The 9,428-nt window shown below is 39.4% G+C and overlaps 1 protein-coding gene and 1 long non-coding RNA gene across 6 annotated transcripts in view; one reads left to right on the top strand and one right to left on the bottom strand.

Annotated features, from left to right (window-relative positions):
- LOC148123746 (uncharacterized) overlaps positions 1-9,428 on the bottom strand; it is a 53,141-nt gene that overhangs the window by 19,485 nt on the left and 24,228 nt on the right. The gene's annotated exons all lie outside the window — the stretch shown is intronic.
- Positions 9,042-9,428, top strand: part of LOC113451694 (putative RNA-binding protein 23) — a 46,446-nt gene continuing 46,059 nt past the window's right edge. For 4 of the 5 annotated variants that reach the window (XM_087918911.1, XM_026723080.2, XM_087918912.1 and 1 more), the window contains exon 1: positions 9,042-9,200. The gene's annotated coding sequence lies outside the window, so the exon portion shown is untranslated. The remainder of the gene's footprint in view (positions 9,201-9,428) is intronic. The other variant, XM_026723079.2, reaches the window with a different exon arrangement.

The raw sequence follows: 9,428 nt of genomic DNA, 5'->3' as shown, positions 1-9,428 counted from the left end.
GTCGGTGAAATTTCAATAAAATTGCCGAAATGTGTCTTGGTCGCTGCTGCCCCAGAGAAACAAGGACTTGGAGCAGCATTTTCTTTTCAAAGGAAAAAGCTGTACAAGTTTTCCAATGTAGGCTGCGGTTCCCAGAAGTTCATTTGGGCGTCTTTATTAAACTCTTCCATATAGATAGTCCTTGACTTAGGACCATGGTTTACCAACTATTCTAAGTTACGATGATGATGAAAAAAATGACGAATGGTCCTCGCACTTATGATTGTCACTGGGTCCTTATGGCCATGGGATCAAAATTTGGCACTTGGCAACCAGTATGTATTTATGACAGTTGCAGCATCCTGTTTGCAGCCTTCTGACAAGCAAAAGTCAAAGCAGGAAGCTGGACTCACTTAATGACATGCCACAAAAGGTCACAAAACTGAATGCAACTCAATGACTGCAGTGCTTAGCAACCTAAGTCCTAACTATCCATCCAAGGACTATCCATACATTCCATTATTAGAAACCCCATGTTCAGAGAAATGCTTACAGTCCTCAATTCACAACCAAAATTGAGCTCAAATTTTTGTGTTGTTAAGTGAAACATTGGTCAAGTGAGTTTTGCCCCATTTTATGACTTTTCTTGCCACAGTTCTGAAGTGAATCACTGCAGTTGGTAAGTTATTAACCTGCTTGTTAAATTAATCTGGCTACCCCACTGACTTTGTCAAAAGGTCACAAGATGTGAGTCCATGGTCCCAGGACCCTGCAACCATCATAAATATGAACCAGCTGCCAAAGGTCTGAATTTTGATCACAAGGATGCTGCAATGGTCGCAACTCTGAAAAACGATCGGAAGTCATTTTTTCAGTGACATTGTAACTTTGAATGGTCACTAAATGAACTGTGGTTGAGGACTACCTGTATATCCTGCCAGTATGTTGTACCCCAAATGGGTCCTAACCTGGTGCCAAAGCCAATACAAGACACGAAGAATGGCTTTTCCAGCTTCTCTTATTGGAGTATTCCAGCAAAAGAGTCTCAGCAGCTAAAGGAGCCAAGACCTCGAACATATATAGACATTTGTATATAGACATTTGCATACTCATAATACTACGTTCTGATTGGACTACCACTGCCGCCTAGCGATTGGTGGTTAACAACTGTTGCGATTGGTCCACCTAACAGCGGGAGGTTTAAAATGATGCCATTGGCCGTGAGCCGCGAGCAGCCGCTATAAAAGAGGCTGCCGCAGCTTGAGTTTAGTTGAAGTTACTGACAGTTAATAAAGAGCTGAATTCAACTCCGGTCTCGAGTCTGTCTTTGTTCTACGACAGAATACTGGCGACGGTGGGATCAAGTGGAAAGAGACTGTAAGCACGTGGCAACTAGAAACCGAACAATCTATGAGATGGCCGGCAATAACTCGCCACCCGCACCATTCAACCCAGCCGAAGAGGACTGGGAGTCATACATCGACAGGTTCCTTATGTTCCTGGAGAGTAATGAACTGCAAGGAATCACTGACCAGAGGAAGAGAGCCGTATTCCTACTGCACTGCGGCCCGACTATCTTCAAAATGGCCAAGGCATTGGCCAAACCTCATGATGTTAAGCAGATGGCATGGCCAGACTTGAACCGGATGCCGAGAGCTCATTACGCGCCAGCTGTCTCCAACCTCATCCAAAGACATGAATTTTATAAACGAGATCAACGGGAAGGCGAGAGTATCGGGGATTTCGTAGCAGCCCTAAGGGACATTGGAGGAGCATGCAAATATCTCAACATGGACGAAGCCATGAGAGACTGAGTGGTCCTCGGATTGAGAAACACTACCTTACAAAGCAAATTACTGAACCGACCCAACATCACCATGAACGAGGCTATCGCTGAAGCCACCACAGCTGAAGCAGCAAAGAAATCAGCAGCTACAATGTGACAAATGAATACGGCTAACCGAGAAACGCAGAACAGCCCAAGCCAAAGCCAAGAAAAGAAAGCAGAAGGTACTCAGAAACACACTACCACAACCACCCACCATGAAGACATCGATTCCTTGCCCGACACCGAGGATGAAGACGAGGAAATACATAGGCTTCAGTCGGAATGAAACCAGTGAGAAAAAAGAGGAAGGAAACCTGAGTTTCAGTGTGCCAGATGCGGAGGAGACCACCCGCGTTCTGAGTGCCATTTCTTGGATGCCATCTGCAGACACTGCAAAAAACGAGGGCACATTGCAAGGGTCTGCTGAAACAAAAGAGCTATAGTCCTAAAAGACGAGGCAGCACCCCCACCCCCCAGAACTAGAGACAGACCAGGAGTCGCTGGAGCTGAGAAAACAGAAGTAAGCAAATTAACGAAAAAGAAGAAACACACCAAACAATCATCATTGGAAATGCCAGAGCAACCGATGCAAGAAAGGTTCACATAAACGTTAAAATAGAAGGACAACCATGTGAGATGGAGGTGGACTCCAGCTCATATCTATCAATGGTATCATGGAACACCATAAAAAAACTGATACCAGACATACAAAGAAAAGAACTCAAAGAACAAAGTCTAATGTTAAAAGACTACCAAGGAAACAAGATTCCGGTAGTTCCGGATTGGGACATTTCAGATGCTGTAAAAGAGGCTGCCGCAGCTCGAGTTTAATTGAAGTTACTGACAGTTAATAAAGAGCTGAATTCAACTCTGGTCTCGAGTCTGTCTTTGTTCTACGACAGAACAATGCACAAGCACAAATTTTATGCAGTTATGATTAAGGAAGTTAACACCCTAACAATCACACATTGGTTCTTCCCAAGAAGTTTCTTTTGATTGGATTCTTCTACTTTACTCTCCTTCATACATCACATTTATGTTAACAAACTTTCTTATCAAAAGAGGTGCATCTTTTACTGTTATAAGCTAGAAGTTATCAAAGTTTATATCTATACGTCCCTTAGCTAGCATCCTTCCAGCATGTCCTTCTGACTTGTCACTTTCTTGTTGCTAGGCAGTCGTGTCCCACCATTTGTCACACTCATCACAGCTGCAACTTTCTGTTGTCAGCAATTCCTTTAACAAACTTTCTGAGTTCCAACCTGAGTCCTTCATAGGTTATGGGATGAAAAAAGAGAGAGAGGAAGATTTGGCCTACCTACCAGATTTAAAATTATACTTTGATGGCTTTTTGTCTGGTTTGGATGAAGGACCAGATGACCCTGAAGAGGCTATTCTATTTGGAGGGCCATGAATTGATAATATTTTGGGGTATGATCAAGCTCAGGTAAAAACACCTAGAATAATTTTTTTGTTAAGCACATCATTCTAACAGTTTAAATATAAAATAAGGCTCTCTCCCAATGACTTTGTTATCCCAAGATTGCTTTTTTTTTTTTAGAAAAGCAATGACAATCTGGCGAACCTACAGTGAAAGTTTAACAAACTTTCCTAATTCCAATCTTGAGTCCTTTCAGTAAAAGTCTGTAGAGATTCTCAGTCATCCAGGTCAGGGTCGTCCCAAAGGTGCTTTTTTTCAGGAGGCAACTGGACTTTGTTATTTTCTTGTGAAAACATTTTGCTTCTCATCCAAGAAGCTTGTTCAGCTCTGACAGGATAGTGGGGAATGGAAGGATTTATACTCCTTGCTGGTCATTTGCATCCTTTTAGAGGGTCTGTTGAAGCACTTGGAGGTTCTTCTGTGTCCTCAGGGTCACCTTAGTAGTACAAATGGTTCCTGTAGTCTGCAATTTTAATCTGGAAATCGATTTCTACTCCCACACCATTCAAAGGGTGTTCATCCCAAATTGTATAGCTAAAAGTCTGTAGAGATTCTTAGTCATCCAGGTCACAGTTGTCCCAAAGGTGCTTTTTCAGGAGAAAACATTGAAATATAAAGACAAGGAGATTGTGGTCCTGAAACAAGTACCCAGAAGAGTGAGAGAGATGACAAGAGAATACAGATTTTTGACCAAAATGCGACTTAAAAAAGAGGTGAATTATAGATGGCTGATTCCAGAAGGTTTAATGTTCACATGGCAAGAACAGAGACATAGAATTGACTCAACTGAGAAAGCTGAATCATTTTACATAGAATTTTTTGGAGGGAAAGAGGAAGAGGCAGAAAAAGAAATCTCACTAATTGAATTCCAAGAGGACTGCCAAATGGCAACTGAAAAAGAAGAAGGTGCAGTAGGTGGAAAGGTGGAAGCCAAAGAACAACGTGAACCAAGATCTACGAGAGCTGCTAAACCTAACTACAAAATATAATCATGGAAGAGAAAAAACTGATTACAATTAATATAAATGGACTTAACTCAGCTGTTAAAAGAAGGAAAACTTTCCATAAATTAGAGAAATTAAAATTTGATATAATCTGCCTACAAGAAGTACATATCAAAAAGCAACATGAACAACTGTTGATACAGCCAAAATTAGGGAAAATATTTACCTCTTTGACACAATACAAGAGAAGAGGAGTGGTTTTATACATTAAAGATATTATCCCAGCGAAATTGATCTATACTGATGACAATGGAAGAACACTAATGGTGGAAATAATGGACAATAATATGAAAACACTCCTGATTGCAATCTACGCCCCGAATGACAATCAAGAAGAATTTTATAAAAAAATTACACATGAAATTAATTGAACTGGACTATGCTAATATAGTTATGATGGGAGATTTTAATGGAATTGTAGATAATAAACTGGACTATATAGCACAGAAAACACCAAAGCAAAACAGAAAGACTCTCCCTAAATCTTTTTTTAAAATGGTAGATGAAATAAACTTAAAAGATACATGGAGAGAAAGAAATGCTAAAACTAAACAATACACCTTCTACTCAAATAGACATTTATCATGGTCTAGAATAGATATGATATGGATGTCAACCGAATTGTTAGATAATATTCAAGAAATAAATATTGAAACAAGTACTTGGGCAGATCACAATCCAATGACAATTAAATGGAAAGGACAAAGAAGAAGATCTAGATAGACGTTAAATAATACTATATTAAAGGAAAAAGACTTCACACGGTGGATGGAGAAAGAACTGGCTTTCTTCTTTAGAGAAAACAAAAAAGAAGATACATCAATCCAGAATGTATGGGATACAATGAAGGCATATGCCAGAGGCTTGATAATAGACTATACAAGGAAAAGAAATACCATGAAAAGACTAGCCTCTACGGCATTAGAGGATGAGTATAAAGGACTTGAAAAAGAGCTACAGAAAATGCCACAGAAAAAGGACATTAAGTTAAAAATGGATATAATCAAACATAAAATGGGTCTATTAGAAAAAGAAGAATTAGCACAGAAAATCAGAGGTGCTAAACAGAACTATTTTGAAGATGCAAATAAACCAGGTAGATGGTTAGCAAATAAATTAAGGGGAAAGAATCAAGGAAAATATTGCAATTAATAGATGACCAAGGCCAAGTTTGCTATGGTAGTAAAGAGAAGAAGGAAATCATACGAGACTATTATGGGAAACTATACACACAAGAGAATATTGATGAGAAAAGAGTTAAAACAGTATTTGCAGAATGCTAATTTACCCCAGATACCTAAAGAGATTGAAACAATGTTAGAAAGCAATATAACCATGATGGAGTTCACTGAAGCACTCAAGAAGCAAAATAATGGAAAGGCACCAGGCCCAGATGGACTTCCAGCAGAACTTTATAAAACACTACAAGAATCACTGAACTTTCCATTGCTAGAAGTTATGAAGTTATGTTAAAGAAAAAGATACCAAAATCATGGTCAGAAGCTTATATTACACATGTCCCAAAAGAGGAGGCCGATCCATTACAAATCAAGAACTATAGACCAATTTCCTTACTAAACGCAGATTGTAACATTTTTGCTTCAATATTGGAAGACAGACTTAAAAAATACTTAAACAATTTCATCCATCCTGATCAAAATGGATTTCTGCCAAAGAGACAAATTAAAGATAATATGAGAGTAACCTTGGACACTTTGGAAGACTATGAGGCACACCCTGAAAAACAAATGGCTTTGATATTTCTAGATGCACAGAAGGCATTTGATAATGTGAATTGGCGATTCATGTTATTACAACTGGAACAGATGGGCTTTGCTAAAAAAATTATTCAAGCAATAGAAGTTTTATATCATCAGCAAACGGCAAAGGTAATGATAGAGGGAGAACTGACAGACTATCGATATAAGAAAAGGAACAAGACAAGGGTGCCCACTGTCACCTCTGTTGTTTGCGTTAACCTTGGAAGTGCTAAAAAGAAATATTAGAGAAGAAAAGGATATAAAAGGGATGAAAATTAAACAGGAAGAATTTAAGTTGCAAGCATTCACAGATGATCTGGTTTTCATTTTAGAAGACCCACTAGAAACAGCATCAAAATTGATAGAAAAGATAGAGGCATATGGAAAAGTGGCTGGTTTGAAAATAAACAAAGATGAGACAAAGATCTTGACAAAGAATATGCTATCGAGACAAAAGGAAGAACTGGCAGATCTATTGAAAATTCAAGTCACGAATAAGATCAAGTACTTGGGGATACATTTGACAGCAAGATGCAGTGCACTAAAAGAGAATAATTATATCAAACTTAAGCAGCAGATAGCGTTAGATTTGGTGAAATGGGAAAATTGACAACTGTCATTAATCGGGAGAATATCAACAATCAAGATGAATATGCTACCCATAATTTTATATTTGTTCCAAACAATTCCAATTAGGCTTGGAAAAAAGATTGCTTTGAAGATTTAAATAAAATCGTGTTGAAATTTTTATGGCAAGGAAAGCAAGAATAAAGCTAAAGCTTTTGCAAGATGCTAGAATAAGAGGAGGACTTGGTTTGCCTAATTGGGAGTTGTATTACCAAGCTACAAATTTGATGTGGGTTAAGGAATGGATAACATTAAGAAACACTGGATTGTTGACATTAGAAGGACATGATCTGTTGTTGGGGTGGCATGCTTTTCTATGGTATAAAGGAACTAAATCACAGGGGTATTTTAGAAGACATTATATATGGGAGTCTCTGTGGTTAAATTGGGAGAAGACTAAAAGAAATGCTATTTGAAAATTCCAGTCTGTCTATTAACTATTGAAGCATTTTCTTATCCTATAATATACAAAAAGGAACAAACAGATATGGTGTGAAATATTGAATGAAAAGGGTGAACTTAAATCTATACAAAAATTAGAGGAACAAGGTATAAAGATGAATTGATTTTCATATGCAAATACATTCAAGGTATGATAAAGACTCTAAAACAGATTTCTATGATAAACTGACTGATTTAGATAAGATTTTGACAGGTACTGATGAAAAGGCAATTAAAAAATTGTATGGATATTTATTAGAAATTAAACTAGAAGAAGAACAAGTTAAAGAAACTATGATTGCTTGGGGGAAGAATTTTGGATATGGGATTGATCTAGAGAAATGGCAAAAATTGTGGTTTCAAAATTATAAAATGACAATGTCAACAGCATATAAAGAAAATTTGTATAAGATGTTTTACAGGTGGCATTTCCCCCCCTCCCCCCCCAAGAATAGCAAGAATGTTCAAGAACAAATTGGAAAAATGTTGGAAATGTCATCAGACACCTGGCTCATATTACCATATGTGGTGGACTTGTGCGGATGCTAAAAAATATTGGACTAAAATCCACACGTGGTTGGAAAAAATGACAAAAAAAGCATATAGATTTGAAACCAGAGATATTTTTATTGGGAATTTTCCCTGAAATATATAGTAAAGACTTGAAATACCTGATTGTAAATGTATTAACAGCGGCTAGGATTGTATTTGCTAAAAACTGGAAAAATGAGAAAATACCATCACAGGAGGAAGTCATTAAGAAAATATTGGAATGTGCTGAAATGAGTAGATTGACATTTGAAATCAGAGAACAAGATTATAAACAATTTTATAAAATCTGGGATCTATTCTATCAATGGTTAGAAAATAAAACATGGTAATGAAATATGTAGATTCTTAGAAAATAATAAATATATAAAGATGTATTCTTTTCTTATTACATCTACAAAATGATTGTAGGATAGATTTGAGATGATATGAACTGTCACAAAACAATTTAAGTAAAATGTGATTATTTCGTAAAGCATGAATGAATAAAAGTATAGTCAAATGATTAACAATATTAATGTATTTAACACTTGATTGAAAATATGAGAATATATATACAATGTAATTGTAATTGAAGACTACAAAATGGAAGCACAAAACAATTTGTAAACCAACCGGCACACTGTATATATATATGGAAGATGGCTTGATGTTTTTATGTTTTGTTTGTCTATGTTCGTCTTAAAAGCCAATAAAAATTAAAAAAAAAAGAATTGGGCCCAGGCTTAATAAGTCATAACCACAATCATTGCTATTGTGATTCTGCTGGACAACTGGGCGAGACGAGCAACTCGCTAGGCCTCAGCCCAGAGACCGGCCGCTGTTACCGTGGTAACTGCGTGACTCCTCCCCACTTTTCCTTTGGTCCAGGAGCTTCGCGGCCTTTGACCTGCCCAGAAAGTAGCTTCCCCAACGGACTCAGCGACTAAAGCACCAATCAGGGCATTTGTAACGTGAAGGACTTATCCAATCAGGGGAAGCCTCGCAGGGGCGGACGCTTTCATCCCATTCTGCCCTTCGCCGTAGCCCAATGTTTGCTGTACTGAATACACTTTGGCGTTTTTACCACTCATCCAGCCAATAAACCGCCCCAACCGTTTATTTATCTTCCCCCAGTCGGCTTGCCCAATTGGCTACTAGGAAACCCCGCCCCTGGCTTAAGCACCATTGGTTCTCGTGTGCGAGGGAAGCAAAAAAAAAAAAAAATCTACCTCAGTACGCCTTTCTGAGCCCCTTAGCGAATCAGCGGGAACGTCACTGCAGAAGGCCGCCTCCCAGACGAAGATCACCCAATCGCCGTTCGGCTTTTCCCATCGGGACCCACCCCGTTTTTTGACACGCTTCATCTTTCCTCCTCATCCTTTCAGCCAATCCGCGGGGTCGACGCTCCTGCGCACGCATGCTGCGCCCCCTCCGCGAGCCGAAGGTCCTGGAGGGGAGCGGTGTCAGACGCCATCTTAGAATCGCTGCTGTTCCTGCTTGTGGCCGCGTCTGAGGAGGGAGCGAAGCGCTTCGGAGGCCGACTGGACGGGAAAAAACCGCCGGGTCTAGCGGCCAAAGGGGGGAGGGAGGTGAGTGAGTGACTTAAGAGGATGAAAAAGAACCCAAAACAACACTGCCTGAGGCGGTCAAGGCATCGAACGGGTAACGGCGTTGACGTCATTCCGCGGGCGTTAACGTCAAACGGGAAGGAGGCTTAGAATTCCCACGAGGGCTCCGAAAAGGAGGGGAGGTACAGCGGGCGAAAGGGGCGTGGCCCGGCCCCTGGGGCACCTTTAGGTTTGGCCTTCCCGGAAGTG

The sequence above is a fragment of the Pseudonaja textilis genome, unplaced genomic scaffold, assembly GCF_049901715.1.
Source record: "Pseudonaja textilis isolate UNSWEBS1 unplaced genomic scaffold, rPseTex1.2 PTEXSCF20, whole genome shotgun sequence".
In the NCBI taxonomy this organism is placed as follows: domain Eukaryota; kingdom Metazoa; phylum Chordata; class Lepidosauria; order Squamata; family Elapidae; genus Pseudonaja; species Pseudonaja textilis.
The sequence above is the reverse complement of the archived record's forward strand: the minus strand, read 5'-3'. Positions and strand labels throughout refer to the sequence as shown.